Source organism: Palaemon carinicauda, unplaced genomic scaffold (assembly GCF_036898095.1).
Source record: "Palaemon carinicauda isolate YSFRI2023 unplaced genomic scaffold, ASM3689809v2 scaffold20, whole genome shotgun sequence".
Lineage (NCBI taxonomy): Eukaryota > Metazoa > Arthropoda > Malacostraca > Decapoda > Palaemonidae > Palaemon > Palaemon carinicauda.
In genome coordinates, this window is record NW_027169590.1 from 328,359 (window position 1) to 349,926 (window position 21,568).

General features: G+C 39.8%; 1 long non-coding RNA gene across 1 annotated transcript; it reads right to left on the reverse strand.

Moving 5' to 3' along the window:
* Positions 1-648: 648 nt before the first annotated feature.
* On the reverse strand, positions 649-7,447 carry LOC137635947 (uncharacterized). Its single transcript, XR_011042864.1, has 3 exons — positions 7,290-7,447; positions 4,252-4,655; positions 649-838 (listed from the first exon to the last, which is right to left on the reverse strand). It is a non-coding gene; the product is annotated as an uncharacterized lncRNA (long non-coding RNA).
* Between the last annotated feature and the right edge of the window lie 14,121 nt (positions 7,448-21,568).

Genomic DNA, 21,568 nt, shown 5'->3' on the forward strand with positions numbered 1-21,568 from the left:
TGTCATAGAGAGGTCAGGTTGGTCTCATTCTCTTGGAAAATGCCTGAATTTTCTCAAAAAATTATCAAAAATATGAAAAAAAATAATTTTTATAGCATTTTTTAGCAAGGACGTACGATACGTCCATGGGGGTAAAGGGATGGGTTTTGTGAAACGTACCAGTACGTCCTTTAGGGGTAAAAGGGTTAACGGATATGCCGGCTGGGGTCTGAAACGTTCATGAATGCAAGGCGTGAGAGAAATGCAAACCTACACAATACAGTACCTTTAAAAATACCAGACTTAATAGAATTCATTTTTATAATCACATTTACAAAACTTAGCAGTCTAGAAACTAATCCTTTACAAAAAGAATGATATCTCTTAGGAACAAAATTACAGGAGCGGGGGGTTCCCAGTTCCCTCGTCCCGTCCCTTTTAGTCGCCTCTTACGACACGCAGGGATACGTCGACGTTATTCTAATTTATGTTATGCCCCTGGGGCCACAGGGGACATAACCCGACTGAATCCCTGGAAAAGTTCCCTTTTGTTCCTTTTTCGATATCCACTACCCCCCCCAAAATTGGGGGGAGGGGACTTGGTAAACAGACATAAAGAATTATCATTAGTCTACTGTTCATTAGTATTCAGATCCTTCTTAACTTTATTAGAGCGATGTAGAGTGGTGTCTTTATCCAAAGACTGAACAACACATCACACTGTGGAGTTGAGTGGGGAAGTGATGAGCCACAGTGCCCCCGAGATGTGTAAATAAGCATACAAACATGCTTTCAGCTTCCTTCCTTTGCAATAGCTGAATATTGTATCTCTGCAGGCAGTCATCGTAGAGTTCAAAATCTGTGAAGAAAAGTATGAATTTTAGCATTTCTTGCATTAACTACTTTGAAGTCATTCAAATAATAATTTCATAATACTACTTATTCCTTAAATTCTTCTACTTAACATGAAGACTCATGAAGTTTTTAAGCGGAGATTCTCACACTCAAATACCCATCGCTTCGAAGTACTAATAAAAGCTCTACGTTGATAAATTACAACTCAATAGCGTTAAAAACATAACTAAGGATTAAAAAAAAATAGTCACATGTATCCAGCTTAACTGTTATTGTTCACATGTTTTCCATCACATTAATAGTCTAAAGATTTTCTTCTTAAAATCACAATATCATTCTTAACCCTTTTACCCCCAAAGGACGTACTGGTACGTTTCACAAAATTCATCCCTTTACCCCCATGGATGTACCGGTACGTCCTTGCAAAAAATGCTATAAAATTTTTTTTTTCATATTTTTGATAATTTTTTGAGAAAATTCAGGCATCTTCCAAGAGAATAAGACCAACCTGACCCCTCTATGACAAAAATTAAGGCTGTTATAGCAATTTATAAAAAATATACTGCAAAATGTGCTGGGGAAAAAAATAACCCCTTGGGAGTAGAGGGTTGCAAATTTTCAAAGAGCCTGGGGGTAAAAGGGTTAATATATAATTATTTCACTACAGACCAATTACTTTACGTTGGCCCAATTTGGGGTAGCGGAAATATCCACACGCTAGAACTGCACAGAAGTCCAGTTTTCAAAGATCTAAGTATGTACTCAATACCCTGAGAACCTCTAGCGGTGAAACTGATCCTTCTCTACTCCAGAAATGAAATGCCATATGACATTAACCAACTATTACAGTACTACCGTAATACAACGGAAATACGCAAAATTACTCGGCACGCCATTGTATACAGGTGAAACAAAGGTGCAGAGTATGTACTTTAAACTACCTGACTTGAATAAGCTAAGGCATGAAGAGTACATAGGTTTATTACTGAATTACTCACACACAATCAAATACAGACATATCAATGAGACCTGGACCAATATTCAGATATCATATCATTATCATCTCCTCTTAAGCCTATTGATGCAAAAGGCCTCGGTTAGATCTCGCCAGTTGTCTCTATCTTGATCTTTTAATTCAATACTTCTCCATTCATCGTCTCCTACTTCATGCTTCATAGTCCTCAGCAATGTAGGCCTGGGTTTCCAACTCTTCTAGTGTCTTGTGGAGCCCAGCTGAACGTCTGGTGAACTAATCTCTCCTGGGGAGTGCGAAGAGCATGACCAAACCATTTCCATCTACCCCTCATCATGATCTCATCCAAAGATACACTATACTCAATTTAGATTCCTATATGACTCCCATCTCAAAATGTCTCTTAAGAGACACGAGAACTCAAGTGACGTTACACGCTAGGTGGACAAGATTATTCGAAGCTATCCAAGATCACAGACGACTCCTTTGAAGAAGAAAGGTTTAAGCCCTTCCATCTGAAGTGAACGACTTCCACACTGGAGACTTGGATGAGCCTTTCCCAACAAAGGTAAAGCAGGAAATCAATCACAGAAGAAGGTCCACTTCCCCTGGTAGACTGCTACTGATGATCTTCACAAGTATCCAGACCTCTGTGCTGTGCCTCACAAAAACCCTTTCACTCGGAGGACATGCTGGGTAGTTGCCAACCGCGATGAACGATAAAAGATACTGAGATGTGGTACAAATGCAGGTTGGGCTGACAGAGGAGGGTGGACCATGGGGTAGTTCTCGCCGTACCAAGACGCGGAGCATCAGAAAGTCTGGATAGCATTCAGCTGGTGTCCATCGGGATCATCCTTTCATACAATGTCGTCAATAGTCTCTTAATTGGTCGGCAAATCCAAAAGAAAAGTGGGAAGGCGAATGCATTCATGTTATTCAAGGGTTATCCAAAAGTATCCTCTAACGTTGCCGACAGGTCTAGAACTGGCGAGAAAAATACTCGTAGCTTCTTGTTCATCTGTTTGACAAACCCCAAAGATCAAGAAGCCTTTCCACAGAGCAGAAATGTGAAAACTACTACGATACTACCATATGTCCCTGGCGAATGAGCGTGTCCTCAAGTACAAGAATTGACCTAGCTGACAGCTCTACTGTGTCGTCAGCTGCCCAAACGTACGTCTGCTTTCCTAACTTTCAAAGGGTTTGAAACAGTGTCCCCTTGTTTGTTTAAGCAGGCCACTACAGTAGTGTTGTCGTCCATCAGCGCCAGTGAACAACCATTCAAACACTGTTGTTAAGCTTGCAATGGTATCAGTGCTGCTTCCATTTCTATATCCCAAAGGTCTAGATCCTGAGGTGTGCACTGCCCCTCCATCCTTGGATGTGTCTCTGAACATCAGTGTTTCCAAAGGTGAGGAATCTAGTGGAGTTTTCCTAATGAGTTTCTCGTCCTTCAGCCACCAGACTACATCGTCCCGTACTTCCAAGCAGCCCAACCATTTCTGACCATTGTCACTTAATGGATGTCAATTCTCCCTTGATGGAAGCCTCAGTTGCCTTCCGAAGGTCACTGTACTCGCTGTCGGCAAAACTTACAGAGATGATGATTGCTTGTACAGAATACTGCCACAGTTACAAACAGGTTTACCAGGACAAATCTGCCCGTCACCTTGTAGTCTCCCTACGATCAGACGCACAAATCAAAGAGCTCTGCTCCACATGGGCTTGGACTGAATCTTTTTTGTAAATCTTTTGTATGTAGATATTTTTTGTCCAATAAACATCGTTACCATTATTATTATAATTATTATTATTATTACAGTATATTATCATTATTTTTAAAAAACGAGAAAACAGTTTATGGAGTAGCAGAGTACATCTGTACTGTGAGTACTCGGTTGCCTTTTGTTTGGGTGGAGCTTACCCTCCACCTGCCAAAAACTACTGCCTTGTTTTAAAAGATGTTTTCCAGCTTAGCTGAAATCATACTTCTAATTGTTGGAAAATTGTTTGTATTCGTACAAGAACAAATAGCTTTAAAAATGATTTGATCTAACTGATCTTTACATTACTTAATACCATAAACCTTATCTGAGGAGCGTAAATCCTACCAGCAAATAACTGTTTGTTAAACTAACGCAACATGTTTACCATTTCACATACAACTATACCTCAGTTTATTGGATATAAGTAATAATAAGTAATAATAAGTAATAATAATAATAATAATAATAATAATAATAATAATAATATGCTGGCTTGTGACTACCATGTCCATAAAAGCAGATTTCCTACATAAGCTAACCCACATAATACCAGACCTAATAGAATTTATCATTATAATCACTCTTATGAAAATGAAAAGCCTAAAAATTAATCCTTTATATAAAGAAATATGATGAATTTACTGTTCATATGAACAGTATTCAAATCCTTCTTACCTATATTAGAGAGATTAAGTGATGTTTTGATGACATTTTCTCACAGCCTGAACGAAAGATTTGCATTGCCGGCGGTAAATCTGCATTTGACAGCCAAGTTCTTGCCATTCATGTCTCTGGCTGAGGAATTCCATAAAGGCCACCAGGATCTGGAGTCGAGTGCTAACTATGGGGAGTAGATGTCAGAACTTCTGGATCGACTGTCCCGGTCGAGTAATATCTCAAGCTTGAGAAATTCTTCCTGTTTCCGTCGCCTTCGTAATGTTGATATACATACATACTGTATAATTGTTTGACTAAGGTACTCCATTCTTTCTGGTACAGCTTGATTTTGTACCTGTGTCCTTTATCTTTTAAGATATTTTCAGCAAACTGTTTCTGCAAAGCTCGATCTCTGTCGAGACCTGAAATAAGACAAAAAAAATGAGTCACACGTAAATCAGAACTACTAAAAATGTTGAGATCTTAGCATTAAAAGTATCATGCATGCATACTAAGCCTTGCTCTGAGGGAAATATCCAATTGTCATTAAAGATTAACATTCTGTGAGCAATTATTCATTATTCAATTTTCAGTTAGCATCAATTAATTAGTATTTGCCTTAATAACCTGACACAGAATATTTGAAAATCAAGATAATTTTTTTAGTAATTTGTAATTTTCCTAATTATACTATAAAAACTGAGTCCTTTAATAGCAGCTGAAACTTGGCTCTCATGATTCCTAAAAAGGTGGAGGTAGTCACTGCACGGTGACGGTTAAGCTCCGCCCACCAAATAGGCTACCGAGAAGACACTTGGATGTTAACCTGGGACTCGTAGGGCCCTTGAGGAAGATAGTTAAAGGATTCCGGTTTGTGTAGTTAGGAATTTTGATTCTTTCCTTCACAAACACAAATCTTTGTCCTTAAACAGGAGACTTATAATAAGAAGGGAGAAAATCCCTATAATCAAACTGGCTGGCTTCATTCACGTGATGACGGAGTATGACCCGTCCCGACCTTTTAACAGCCTGAGAAAAAGATGTCCCAGATGATAGGCTTGGTTTCTACCAAAGCTTGACAGATGGTTATGGAAAAACCTATATCCATAAGGATACGGCATCTGTTAATGTAGTCATTGTATGACATGGATTTGCATATATCGAGATCCATACTACTCATAAGTTGATCCGTTGGGAGGCTTATCTGCATCAAAGTCTGATCCGGCAAGTAACACCATGTCCGTTGCACCCCAGCGAAGGAAAAGAAAACGTCCCTCTTAGAATTACGTGAGACCGCTACCTTGAACGGGATTCTTCTTGTCTTGTGAGGGAGTTATGTTCGCTACAAACCTGCTAAGCAGATACCAACGGACCGAGGGTAAAAGTATTCAGGGACCTGTGTGTATATCCCTCATGATAGTGAGTGGTGAAGATTGTCTGACATTTCCAGACTCCACCCGCTGAGAGACTCTTCCTGAAGGCTGATGAAGAACCTAGACTTTGGATTTTGTAAGTTTTTTGGGGAAATTACCTTTACTCCCTACGTAGATGCAGGATCCGCCCGTCTGATGGCTTTCCGAAGAGAGAAAACGGTGCTCCTGGAAATCTTTTTCTTCACCCTGCCGGTGCTGAAGGCAAGAAAGACGGCAGCCTTTATTCCTACTGGTAGTGCGTGCTTGTTCTCGTCGGAACCGAGAGCAGGTAGCAGCTCCGTGAGCTATGTAGTGTGTATCGATCCTTCTACTTTGGGATGGCTACATTCCAGGTACGTATCCTACTGTATTACCTGACGAATGAAGCGAGAACATACTAATAAAGTATCTCTTATCCTAGGGTAAGGCTCTCAATACTACACTGTTTCTCCCAGTGGGAGAGAAATTGTAGGAGTCACAGTTCAGTGACTCTTATCGATGGGTCTTCTTGAATATTATTATTTCAAAGTTTTATCAAAGAATCTATTACCTTTAGGGCACTCGCCAGATGGTCCGCAAACTAAGAGAATCCTAGCCGACAATTGTGCAAGAAAACTTGGCCTCTCAGTGCTTATATAAGTGCCAAGATTAAATTATCCTGGGGATCGCCGCGACAACGTAATATGCTTTGGTGCATGACGCCTTTGATACAAAACTGGACTTCGGCATGCTGGAACCAGGCGAACACTTTTCTGCTAGTGAAGGGCGGTAGTTTCATTGGGGCAGCATGTGCCAAAAAGGCAGGTTAGGTGGGCAGCATCTTAAAACAGTAAGGCATAGCAGTAGGGGGGGGGGGGGGGCTGGCAGGAGGGACAGGTCACTTCGCTGGTCATCAATGTGCAAGTGAGCCATTAGGAGGTGACTGAGAGATGAGTCAAATGCAACTACAGTAACTTTATTTGGACAAATCAAGAGTATACATACAACCGGTTCCCATCAAGAACGACATAAAAATTCAAACACAATCATTCAAGAACACACAGGCACGAACAGGTCATCAGTGCAAGGGGAAAGCGATAACGACAATATACAAAAAACAGAAAATACCTTTCCAGTGTACGAGCGTGTGTAATACACGTGCGGTACAAACCAATACCAAAGCAAGTGCTCAGTTGCCTTTAATAAGGGAGGGGCTCACCTTCTGCCAGCCAGAGACAACTATCACCTTATCAAAAGTTTTACCAGATGTTTTCCAGCTGAAATCATTCTTTCTATTAGAGGACAATGCTTTGTATTCATGTAAGAACAAATAGTTTTAAAAATGATTTAACCAGATTCAATTCATTCCCAAAAAGATATTTACATTACTTAATATCACAAACATTATCTGAGGAGAGCAAATCCAGCCAGCAAATAACTGTCCGTTGAACTAAGGCAACACGTTTACCATTCTAGATACTGCTGTGCCGCTGTTTAACAGATATGCTGGCCTACTATGTTTGTAAATGCAGCTTTCCTGCATAAACTACTCTACAAAATACTCTAATAGACCTAACAGAATTTATCATTACAATCACTTTTAAGAAACTTGGCGGTTTAGAAATAAATCCTTTACGTAAAGGTAAGAATTCAAATCCTTCTTACCTCTACTACAGAGATGTAGGGTGGTGTCTTCATGAGACAACTGCATTAGTGGCAACCAATATTCTTGCCATCTCTCCCTTTCCGAGTAAACATCAAGACTCGGGTACTCTTCTCTCCTACTTCCCGCATACTGCTTACGCAAAGCATCATTTCTGTTGAGACCTGAAATGAGACAAAAAAAAATATAACACGTAAATCAGTACTACTAATAATGTTGAGATCTTAGCATTAAAAGTATCTTGCATGCATACTAAGCAGTGCTCTGAGGCAAATACTGTCCCTAATTTTTATCAAAGATTAATATTCTGGGTAATTATTCATTATTCAATACTCAACTTTCAGTTAATAGAAAATCAAAATCAAGATATTCTTTTAGTAATTTGTATTTTTCCTAACTATACAAACTTGAGTCCTTTAATATGAGCTGGAACTTGACTCTCAGTATCTATAAAATGACGTGGGCACTCCCTGCAAGGAGGCGGGTAAGCTCTGTCCACCAGACAGGCTACAGAAAAGCCACTTTGACCTTAACCTAGGACTTGAAGGGCAGTTGAGGAAGAAAGTTAAAAGGACTCAGGTTTGTCTATTTGGGAAGAGTGATTCATTCCTTCACAAATACAAATATTTGTCCTTTAACCGGAGACTTATAACGAGGAGACAGGAAGTCCCTATAACCAAACTGGTTGGTTCAATTCCCGGGATGTCAAAGTGTTCACAGGTAAAAGGAGCCAAAGTTTGACCTCTGCCGCCCTTATAACAACCTCAGAAAAAGATGTCCCGGGTGATAAGCCAGGTTTCTGCCAAAACTTGACAAAAAGTTATGAAAAAACTTCTACCGATACAAATATGGTGTCTGTTAATGCATGGATACAGTAGGAAATGGATTTGCATATATCTCTATCCATACTCTCCCACACGTACGTTGCTCCATTGGGAGGTTTACCTGCATCAAAGTCCTATCCGGCAAGTAACAGCAATACCGCCACACTCCAAGTGAAGGGAAAGAAAAGAGGAAAAAGGGCCTTGTACTGTTATAATTATGTAACAAGGCACACCTGACGATCCACGTTGTTTTGCCCATTGTAAACCCAGTAGATTGTACTATAATCTAAGATACTAAGACTTCCAAGATGTTGCACTCACACACGTAACAGTAGACCAGTTGAATCCCGATGCCCTAAGCTTGCCAGCCAAATGCTGTAGTGATTTCCATACCTTTATTACATGTGTCTCTTTGTGAACCGTAAACTGTGTTATTAATTCAACCACTATCCATCTATTGTGTAACACCCTCTCGAAACCAAATCCAATAATGGCCCAGCCTAAATGCCCAAGTATGGACTGGGCTCACCAGCCCCTGGCCGAGTCGTTTCGTGCATTCAAGGGGCATGAACTTGTACCTCGAAGACCAGGAAGTCACAGACCCAAGCAAGCAACTAAAATTAAAATCGCCCTTGGCGATGAGGGCATGAGGCGTATCTTATGGAGCGGCCTCACTGAACAGAAGCAACGCGTGCCTCAGAACATATGAAGGCTTATTGAAAGTGAAGTCGATGTAACGGTCAAAATAAATTTCCGAGTTCAAGGCCTCGCATTCGCAAATACCAAACAGAAACCTGCCGAAATAATCAGTCAATTCCTGGCCCGACTCCGTGAAAAAGCGACAAAGTGCGAGTTTGAAGAGAGAGAACTCAACAAACGACTTATCGAAATGACCATACTACGAACACAATTCGAGGAATTTTGAAAAGAACTCCTAACTAAATCGAAAGGTCGGGAATACGAGGCCATTGCGGCCTCCACGGCATCATTACGCTCCATACATATGAGCTCTGAGAACGCAAGTACAGGCCATACCAACGTGGATGCAATCCGAAGGGAAAGCATCGAGCCACGGAACAAACCACAAACCCCGGACAACCCCTGCGGGAAGTGCGGGCTTAGGCATCCCATAAGATCATGCCCCGCTTACAATGATAGATGCAGTGGTTGTGGCATCAAGGGGCACTGGAAAAAGATGTGCCGCAAAACTGTCGGACGCAGAATAGTGCCAGGAGACAACACACAGCAGACACAACGCCAGAGCAAGACAAGAGGGCGCTCCTACCGAAGTCCAAATTGGGCTCCTAGCCACAGGCAACACGAAGTTATGGTTAACGAAAACCCCAGTCTTGATGAGCAAACAGATTATATGCCAAACTTCAACATAATAACGATATCCGACATAGGAGTGGCAACGAAACGAGAAGCATTCTCAAAGCTCATGGTCAAGCATGAAAACCACCCCAGCCTATGGGCCCCTGAAACTCAAAATCGACACGGGTTCCAGAGGCAATACGCTGCCCTTGAGGACATACAAGCATATGTTTGGTGATGCACCCACCAACCTCGTACTACCCCCAGAACCATCAGTAAGACTAACATCATACAGTGGCGACAATATTCCCTGCCTGGGGTCACTAATGCTCAGCGTCCGCAAACTCAGCAACCCAGCAGTCTCGCAAGAAAAGTTCTTCGTGGTCGATGTGTCTGGTCCAGGCATACTTGGCCTTCCCTCGTGCCAAAAACTTGGTATTGTGGAAATCAGTGTCAACGACGTTACTGGAGTACCTGAGCAACCAAGCCAACAAGGCCCTATTTAGATCAGTCGAGCAACTAAAAGCGCAATTCCCAGCACAGTTTGACTGTATCGGCAAACTAAAAGAGCCCGCGATGCTCCTCCTCAAGGATGACGCGATACCTTTCTGTGATCCGCCCCGTAAGGCGAGTATCCACCTGAAGCCCCGCATCAAGTCTGAGCTTGACACTATGAAGAAAGAGGGGGTTATCAGACGCGTAACGGAACACACAGACTAGTGCAGCAGCCTCGTGTATGTCACAAAACCCGATGGAAGCCTACGGATCTGCCTTGACCCCAAGCGGCTCAACCAAAACCTCAAAAGATGTCCCCACAAGATTTCCACTCTAGAAGAGACCAACCCGGTATTCTCCAAAGCGAAGGTGTTCTCCGAGCTAGACGCCAAAGCAGGCTACTGGAGTATACCGCTACACGAGGACTCGCAACTACTGACAACGTTCCGAACACCACACGGCCGGTATTGTTGGACAAGACTACCATTCGGGCTGAATGTAAGCCAGGACATATTTCAAGCCAGGATGGACTCTATCATCGAGAATCTCGCAGGTGTTGTTGGCATTGCCGATGACGTGGCAATATGTGGGAAAGACCAGTCGGAACACGACAAAAACCTGATGGGGTTCATGCCGCGTGCAGCCCAACGAGGGCTCAGCCTAAACTCGAAGAAATGCTCCATTTCGAAACCAGAAATCGAGTTTTTCGGACCACGCTATACCAGCAAGGGAATGATGCCAGACCCGTCAAAGGTACACGACCTGCATAACATGCCGTCACCCTCCAACAAAGAGAAACTACAGACTCCACCTATCAACACCTGATATACCAAATAGCGCCATCAAGCGCGCTATCTTACTATGACCCAACTGGACCCGTGGCTCTTGAAGTCGATGCATCGCAAAAAGGCCTCGGAGCGGCCCTCATCCAAGACGGGAAGGTAATAGCCTTCGCCGGCAAAGCCCTGACACCAACGCAAGCAAATTACAGCAATATCGAGCGAGAGGACCTTGGACTAGTACACGGCGTACAGCGATTCCATACCTACCTATACGGAAGAGACTTCAAAGCCGTCACTGACCACAAACCCCTCGTTAATATCTGGGAGAAGCTACTGATCAGTGCCCCACCTACACTACAACGTCTTTTCTTGAAACTACAGGGGTATAACATGAGGGTCAAGTCCAAGGAAGGACGAACCATTGTACTCTCCGACGCCCTATCACGCCTTCCTAACCCACAAAATGACAAGGAAATCCCCTTGGACACACGAGTGGAACTAGATAAAATCGATGTGATATCAGTCACACTCATAAAATTTGGTCCCCAGATTTTGGAAGAGGTCCGCCATAGGTCGGACACCGACCCAGTGCTGCGCACTCTCAAGCATACTATCATCGAGGGTTGGCCTACCTCAGTAAAAGGCTGTCACTCCGATATCCACCAGTTTTTCTCATACAGAGAAAGCCTTGCTGTGGAAGACGGAGTCATCTTCAAAGGGCGACAAGTTATCATCCCAAAAGAGGTCAGAGGCCGGATACTGGACCAGCTCCACCGGTCCCACCAAGGGATCACAAAAACACAAGCCCTGGCACGGGAGTGTGTATTCTGGCCCAACATCGCAAAGAATATAGAGGACAAGGTCAGGGCATGTGACATATGCCAGAAGTACCAGCCCCAGCAAAGTTCTAGTGTAACCACGCATCATGACATTCCCCCAATGCCCTGGTTCAAAGTCGCCTCGGACATCTTCCAAATTGGCTACAAGATATATCTGATCACAACTGATTATTTCACAAAATTCACGATAGTCACCGAACTTAGAAACCTGTCATCTGAAAGTGTGGCCAACCTACCTCAAATTCCTGTATTCGCTGTTCGGATGCCCCAAAACCCTGGTCTCAGACAACGGACCTCAATACACGGGAGCAGCAATGAGGGACTACACAAAAGCCCGGGGTATTAAGCACATCACATCAAGCCCACATTACCCTCAGTCCAATAGCCTCGCAAAGCGATCATCCAAAAATGCCTTAGGACAGGCAGTGATATGCATACTGCATTACTCCACTTACGGGCCACCCCGATCGACAACGAGACAACCAGCCCCGCAGAGCTCATGTTTGATCGCAATGTGACCACTACCCTACCAGGCCGATACGAACCACATCTCGCACACAATACGACCCGCAACCACCTCCAGGATCGCCTAGGACCAAATCGGACACAACGGCACTTCACAGACCTCCAAACCGAACAACCAGTCAGAAGAACCCCAATCATACACTGTGGAAGCCCAAAACGGAGCGTGCCTCGGGAGGAACCGGTCCCACATCCGTCCGACACCGCTCGCGACAAACACAGAACCGTCCAACACCCGGCAGCAGGCTCCAACATCATCACCACAGCCTCCACCATGACCTACCGATATATCGCTGCCGCCACCTAGTGAGACCGAAAGAACCCACCAAAGACCCGCAACTAGTGATAACACTACATATCCGACAGCGGTGTACACCAAGTCAGGCCGGCTGGTGAAAACCCCATCCAGATACTGTATATTGAAAGTAACGTGGTCACATACCATAAGTTCCCATAAAGTGTTAAGTTAAATAATAATATATACCCCCCCACTACACACACACAGCACAAACACTGAAAAGGAAACTTACTGTATTTCTATACTCAAATATATACATAAACATAAGAATGTCTATATATATATTAAGTATAAGAAAAGTAAGTAATTAACCCTTTTACCCCCAAAGGACGTACTGGTACGTTTCACAAAAGCCATCCCTTTACCCCCATGGACGTACCGGTACGTCCTTGCAAAAAAATGCTATAAAAATTATTTTTTTCATATTTTTGATAATTTTATGAAAAAATTCAGGGATTTTCTGAGAGAATGAGACCAACCTGACCTCTCTATGACAAAATTTAAGGCTGTCAGAGCAATTTAAAAAAAATATACTGCAAAATGTGCTTAAAAAAAAATAACCCTTGGGGGTTAAGGGTTGGAAAGTTCCAAATAGCCTGGGGGTAAAATGGTTAATATCCACAATCACCAATTGTACTATGCATGTTTATTGTGAAGGAATGAAAACAATGGAATACGTTTGAATATGGAACTTTCACCGTTTATCTCTTTGTACTTATATGCCAGATTAGTTATTATGTGTAATTAACTCTTTGTATGTGATAAGGGGGATGTGGTATCATGTAGTCCCATGTAGGGTATGAATAAAGGGCAATCTCTACCCAGTACCCAAGCCATCAAGTCCTGTGTTTTAGTCACTGCAAGATCAAAATAGCGAGATAAGAAAAGTCCTCAACTTACACACTTAATAGGTTCCAAGAAGCTATTCGAAGCTCAATGGTTTGCACGTCAAATTCTGTTCAATTTTGGCCTAGGGTGGACCTAACCTAACTCATATGCCAACAATTTTCAGTTGGAAAATTCGACAAATAGTCCCTCTTCATATTACAAACATCGTATTACTTACTGCATTAAATCATTATTATCATTATTACTTGCTAAGCTACAACCCTAGTTGGAAAAGCAAGATGCTATAAGCCCAGGAGCTCCAACAGGGAAAGTAACCCAGTGAGGAAAGGATACAAGGTAAAGTAGAATATTTAAAGAAAAGTACCACCATAAAAATTTCCTATATAAACTATAAAAACTTTAACAAAACAAGAGGAAGAGAAATACGATAGAATAGTGTGCATGAGTGTACCCTCAAGCAAGAGACCTTTAATCCAAGACAGTGGATGACCATGGTACAGAGGCTATGGCACTAACCAAGACCAGAGAACAAATTATATATTTCTTAATTATACTATTTCATTATGTGCTTTTGATACAACGGACAGAAACAAAATGAAAGTTACGCTACTTGGTGGGTGGGAGGGTCCTACAACTACCTCACTTAAAGCTTAAGCAGACATTGAAGCTTTGCTCATACTATCATCAACAGTAAAAAGTTTGCATTATGTTAAGGAACAAACACAGATAACTTGGATCAATGCCAGGTTTACTAAAAAAGACTCAATTATGCCTATTTCAGGCAGTTCCTCATCATTTTAGGGACCTCAATTCAAGTACCAAACACTCGTAAACATCTTGTCAACACCCAAAAGTTTTATATCTGTAATTCATTATGGAAAATACAGTATTCCGTGGCTATATGTAAATTTCATTCCCTAAACTATATATTGATTCACACAGTTAATTTTTTTTATAAGTACTCCCCAAGTCAGGAGACCAGGGAGCCTTTGTATATCAGCGGCCAGTTCCTCCCGTGTGGATTAAAAACGGACATTATTATTGTTATTATTATTATTATTACTAGCCAAGCTACAACCCTACTTGGAAAAGCAAGATGCTATAAGCCCAAGGGCTCCAATTGGAAAAAATAGACCAGCGAGGAAAGGAAATATGGAAATAAATAAATAATGAGAACAAATTAACAATAAATCATTCTAAAAACAGAAACAACGTCAAAACAGATATGTTATACATAAACTATTAACAATGTCAAGAACAGATATATCATATATAAACAATAAAAAGACTCATGTCAGCCTGGTCAACATAAAAAAATTTGCTTCAACTTTGAACTTTTGAAGTTCTACTGATTCAACTACCCAAATAGGAAGATCATTCCACAACTTTCCCCCCTAACCTAACCCACAAGCCGTGTCCTTATTTACTTACCTAACAGGGGGTTTACGCCCCCTCTTCGACCCCCCTAACACTGCTGTATTCGGAGCCTTTGTAGTTTATGGGGGCAGCCCTTGAACCCGCCGAAAATCGAGTAAAAAAAGTCCGAAATTGGCTATTTTTCAAGGGAATGATCACGGAATGAAATAATATTAAATTCACTAGTTTTGCAAATGCTTGTCCCAACAATCTACATACTAGGACCACTCTGGTCATGGATGTCGGAAACGTGCGAGAAAAATGGACAACTAACCCAAAATTTCCCTCCTAACCTGGGCTACAAGCCATGTCCTTACCTTCCTCGTGACCTAACTGGGGGGCTAACGCCCCCCCTGCGACCCCCCAACCACTGTCGCTAACATACAAACCCCACAAACCCAACCTAACCGAACCTAGTAGTTCCAAGGTCACTACCCCTACCCGGGGGCAAGCCCCCGGACCCCCTTCGTAAGTCTCTCTAATACACAAAAAAAGGTATGGGCAGCACTCAAAATTATATCTTAACCACATTGTCATAATAAAAAAGTACTCAGGCTTACCTTAACATTCGATGTCGCAACATCAATTGTACACTTCTCACATGGACCCCTAAAATCCCCTAAGAGGCCTTCTCGAAATAAATAATGAAAAAATTCAGAGTAACTCGAGTAAACCTTAGAGTCTTAATCGAATCAATTTGATCAATATGAGTGATAAACTCAACAATATCGCTCAAAGAGTAACTGTACGAAACACGTCTACCCATTACGGCGGTTAGAGTTAAAAAGGGTCGACTCCAGTTCAATCTCGGGTCATATGGGGGGAGGGGGGATTAAAAATTTGAAATCACGCGGCCAACGAAAAGTTTAGTTCGGTTGCTATGTTTGACACTGGCTTTATCTAACGAAATATCTGAACTAGATGTTGGCTAGCCTAACCTTTGGTTGTATATAAAACAAAATAGTATTCTGCATAATTTTAGGACGTGTCCCAACGAAATAACAATCTTAACAAGAGGTTAAAAATGAAGATTGTTGGAATTAGCGAAAACATAAGTCTGAACATCGATAACTGTTCAAGATTGCGCCACCAGCTGATAGACGAACCGAGCGCCGCCAAACGGGTGTTATTATAGTCAGGCAGGGAACAATGCTTGCGGGAAATTTTACGATCGAGTATTGGCCGTGGCTTCAGCGGACGACGCATTGTAACGACCTTTTCCTAACCTAATAATTCATGATAATTATCATAGCAGTATCAAATATCACTATAAATGACGTGTCCCTAACAACGACAAACTTAACAAAGGTTTAAATATGTAGATTGACGGGACAGTATTAAATTGTAAAAACGAACGTTTCTTAGACTGGGATGACACGTGCCCAATCTATCGGGAAAGTTGGAAACTAAGCAGGAGCTACCCGTGACTTGCGTTTGGACCATGCTGAACTTGGAAAATATTGCCGTGGTAAAGGTAAATTATGATATTATTCAAAATTATTCAAAATGATAAAATATGATAAAATAACATCATATTATGGTATGTTGGATCATTGTAAAGAACATCTTCCCCATAATGAAAAACGATTTGGCTAGTAATAAGAAAGATATTGCCCTGTCCCCAAAAACTACAGACACCCCTAAAAAATGTTCTTTACAATGATCCAACATACCATAATATGATGTTATTTTATCATATTTTATCATTTTGAATAATATAATTTACCTTTACCACGGCAATATTTTCTAAGCTACAACCCTAGTTGGAAAAGCAAGATGCTATAAGCCCAATGGCTCCAATTGGAAAAAATAGTCCAGTGAGGATAGGAAATATGGAAATAAATGATTAGAACAAATTAACAATAAATAATTCTAAAAACAGTAACAATGTCAAAACAGATATGTTATACATAAACTATTAACAATGTCAAGAACAGATATGTCATATATAAACAATAAAAAGACTCATGTCAGCCTGGTCAACATAAAAACATTTGCTCCAACTTTGAACTTTTGAAGTTCTACTGATTCAACTACCCGATTAGGAAGATCATTCCACAACTTTCTCCCCTGACCTAACCCACAAGCCGTGTCCTTATTTACTTACCTAACAGGGGGTTAACGCCCCCTCTGCGACCCCCCTCACACTGCTGTATTCTAAGTTAGCCACAATACATTCAGGTGGCCACTATCATACATACAGCCCGAGACCAGTTCTGACAAGAAAAAAGATGGCAGAGCCTTTGTACATCAGTGGCCAGTTCCTCACATTTTCAATAAAAAGGGACATTAACTAACCTAAACTTTCCCTTAACCTAACCTAAAAGCCCTGTTCTTACCTAACGGGGGCCTAATGCCCCCTGCAACCCCCCTCACACTGCCGTATTCTAAGTTAGACATAATAATACACACAGGTGGCCGCTATCATACATACACCCCTTTAAATATTAAGCAGTCATTTTTGACAGGTTGCATAACCAGTTAGGAATATTGTACTACAATATTACTTACCCACATTTTCATTACTGACACAGTCCGTTCCTCTAAGGTCTTGGTTATATTACAGTTACGGACGGGACAAACTTATCTACTAAAACACGTTTCTCAGAGAAAAACGTCTTTTTTTCTTCGAAAATTACACTTCTTTTCACGGCAAATAAATAACTTAGAAAATATAATTTCACCAGGTCAGCTATGGGGTTAAACTTACACCAAAATAGCAATGACTCCTTTGGGTATTATTTTAAATGGTAAAATTAACACGTTCTTGGGCCGAATGAATAGCTCCTAAGCAAGACAATTTTCGGCTCATTAATTGTATATACTAATGACTTGGGCTATGATATCTATATCTATATATTAAACAATGAATATATTCCTAAATAAATGTAATAATTTACTTTAATCTTACCGTTAAATGTAGTTGAAATAGGTTTTTTTTCACCTTTTTTGGCGCACTAATTTCACAAGCCACAACGTATATTGTTTACGTATTATCCCGTTCCACCTTCCTGGCATCCAGGGCCGCATTTTTTGTATATTGCATCTCAGTTTAAAGTACTTTTTCTCATTTATAACAATTTTAATATGATAAAAATATATATTATTATTATGTTTAATTATATTCCATTACTAAAATGAACATTTTATCTGTATATATTATCAAATGTATGTTTTATATTGAGTAGATATAGGAGACACTACAATAATTCGTTCTAATTTCATGTGGTTCTTACTTTTACTTCTAGGGATTTTTAACTTTATTCCTCGTCTTCTATCAGACTGTCAGACACTAAGAGTCTGTTCAGACATACTTTTAGGGCAAATTAGGAGATTATAACTTTATTTCTCACCCTCAGTCACTCAGAGTCTGTTCAGGCAAACCTTGATGTGTGAAAATAATTTCTTTCCAGTTTATATTTTACTCTGTATACATTCTATTTAATCATCATTTAATTTAAGCTTTTATCCTCTGCATCTATGTTTTTATTTCAGTCATTATCTCATCAATTTTCTTCTTTGTATCTTGTATTGTTGAAATTGAAAGGTAGAACCCTTTTACCCCCACCATAAGGTTAAATTTTGAGCACATTTTGCTAAATAAATTTTTAAAATTGCTCTAACAAGCTTAATTTTTGTCCTAGAAAGGTCAGGTTGGTCTCATTCTTTTGGAAAATGCCTGAAGTTTCTCGTAAAATTATCAAAAAAAATGTAAAAATATGTAATTAACAGTCCTTTGGGGGTGAAAGGGAGAACAGAGTATCATCTGCTTATAGTTAAAAGCCCACTTTTTTTGTTTTCTCAAGATGTGTGATGTGACGTCAGAGATCCGGGTTTATAAATGAATGGGGGTGAAAAACCTATACGTATTTTAGATTATCTAGAGCTTGAAAATAAATTTTTGAATAAAATTATCTTAGTAATACTATTGATATCTAAATAGAATAAATAAGGAATCTCATTAAAAGCCGTAAATTAAATAAATAAGTCATATTCAAAGGGACAATTGACTGTGCTTTTGGCTACGATGTTATGTGTGTTCGTTTGTGTGTGTAACCGTAGTAAACGAAGGCAATAAGTAACCAGGAATGTACCACAGTTACGGGGTCTTAAGAAACATGCCCAAATTTCCAAATTTTTAAAGTTCTTAACACATGGGGTATTATATATTAGTTAAATACATCTAAACATATTATATAATTAAATTGAACCGATCAATTACCAAATCATAACCTTAAATAGAAAATACGTCAGTGTAGGGATTAAAATGCCAACAATATACTTATTCCATATAAAGTATGGCTTAAAATTGCAAATGTTATTAAATAAACTCGAAAACAATAATTTCTTAATGAAATATATCTGTAAATATCATTATTGTTGTATATGAAAATGAGTAGGATGAAAAAATCTCATTAGCTAGAGCGTTTGCGCGAAATGGCTCCAGTGAGGCTGACTAATATCTGTCCTCTCATTGGCTGAGACGTCCTCTGCTGTGATTGGTGGTTGTATGTGACGTCATGCAATAGTATTTTATGAATGAATTTGACTCGGTAGGAGTAAAATAACTATACATATTACAGATGAATTAGGTTTTATAAATTATAATTTTAATAAAAATAAACTTATAATAGAATTAATTCAATAATAAAATAGATAATAAATCTTGTTTCAATACTTAAACTGAATAAATAAGTCTTTTTTTAAAGAAATAATTAACTAGGATTTGGCTACTATGTTAGACATGGGATATGAGTTTGTAAACAAAGGTGACAACCAATCACAGCTGAGAATAAATAGCCAATCAGAGGGCTGAAATATCCCTCCAAGAGGGAGTTCCTGCGATTTGTTAGTTGTTGTTTGAGAAACCAGTTACTTACTTAATACATTAAAAGCTCAAAAGCTTTACCACTATTCATTTGTTTTCCAACAACAGCCCATTAACCAGAGGAATCCTCTCGCCTAGTGTATATTTACCTGGAATATCTGTTGTCTCATTAACGGATTCGTCCTCTGCTCTGATTGGTGGTTGCCTGTGACGTCATACAACTGTATTTTTATGAATGAAATTACGTGTCAGGCCTAAGGGGTGATACCTATACGTATATCAGATGAATTAGGACTTGGACAATTATATTTTACAAACTTAACCTTATAAAAGTTAGTATTGCTTTAATTAAACAAATAAAGGGTCTTATTAAAGGCTGTAATATGGTTTAGTGACGTCATCAATAGTAGACCGCATTTTAAAGATTGCTTAAATGACTGAATAATTTTGTTTGCTGGTTTGAGGTGTTGCAAAACGCCAATATTGAATGTTCAATAGATACAATTATCATAAAGAGATTAGATAGTGAAGGAACTACATAACTTTAATTCATATTTTGTAGAATTTCAAGTAAACTTTGATTATTTAAAGAAATAAATGACTGTTTTGGTTACGATGTTTGTGTGTGTGTGAAGCTGTAGCATACAATTCAAGCAAACATTGAACAGATGATGAAAAACGTTGTTGAATCTTATGATCTTAAATTTGCCTCAGCTGATGTAGTGATATTCTAAGTAAATTAGTATAATTCGATAATTAAATAAAGTATAGGCCTACCATTAAATTAAAGTGAATTAATAGTGATAGTATTTTCTAATAGATACCAGGAACTGTGAAATTTAGGAGTTAAAGGTAGCTGGATTTCTTTAACAGGAACTCTAAAACTTGTGTAGATTAATGTCTCTCTTATATATACTAAAACATCTGGCCCAACGAGCTGTTTAAGTAAGCTATGGATGGGGTACTTTAGGGGTAATATATGGGTCTACCTGCTGAGTCATTAGCAGCCATTGTCTGGCCCTCTCTGGTCCTAGCATGGGTGGAGGGGCTTGAGTGCTGATCATATGTATATATAATCAGTCTCTAGGGCATTGTCCCTTTCCCTTGCCTCTATCACTATCTAAATATCGAGTTATAATCACAAAAATCCTATGAACATAAGTTTCATCTGCAAATATATTTTGATATGTTACTTTAAACTCCAGCAATTTAAGATTTGATTAAGTTCATGATAATAATACAATGTAACCTACCTTAGTTTTCCACTGTCTTGGGTTAGAGTTCTCTTGCTTGAGGGCACATGTGGACACCATATTCTATCTTATTTCAATTCATACTTTTTATTTTGTTTTTATTATTATTAAAATATTCTATTTCAATTGTTCATTACTTTTCTTGTAGTTTGTTTATTTCCTTTCCTCACTAGGCTATTTTTCCCGGTTGGAGCCCTTGGGCTTACAGCATCTTGGTTTTGCAAGTTTTTGTGAAATTTGATTGGCAAGGATGTATGGATTTGGGGACACTTGGCCTCCCTATGGGCTCAAAAAACCTTTTTACTTATGAAGTAAAAATGTTGGACGATAAAAAGAAAGAAAAGAAACATTAAAGTCATGCGTACAGTACACAACATGAAGAGTACTTACCTCCATACTAGTAATGATTTTAAAATAGGTCTTCAATACTGTGAGTAGCAGTAGTGATGGTATCTACATTGTAGATTAAAGCCAGTTGAGATACTACTGCTAGAGAGTTACGGGGTCCTTTGACTGGCCACAGTCCTACATTGGATCCTTCTCTGTTAACGGTTCACTTTCCCTTTGCCTACACACACACTGAGCATTCTGGCCCATTCTTTACACATTCTTCTCTTTCCTCATACACCTGACAACACTGAGATTACCAAACAATTCTTCTTCACTCAAGGGGTTACTGCACTGTAATTGTTCAGTGGCCACTTTCTTCTTAGTTAGGATTTAAGAGACTCTTTAGCTATGGGTAGCAACTCCTCTAGGAGGACACTCCAAAATCAAACCATTGTTCTCTAATTTTGAGTAGTGTCATAGCCTGTATACCATTGTCTTATACTGTCTTGAGTTACAGTTCTCTTGCTTGAG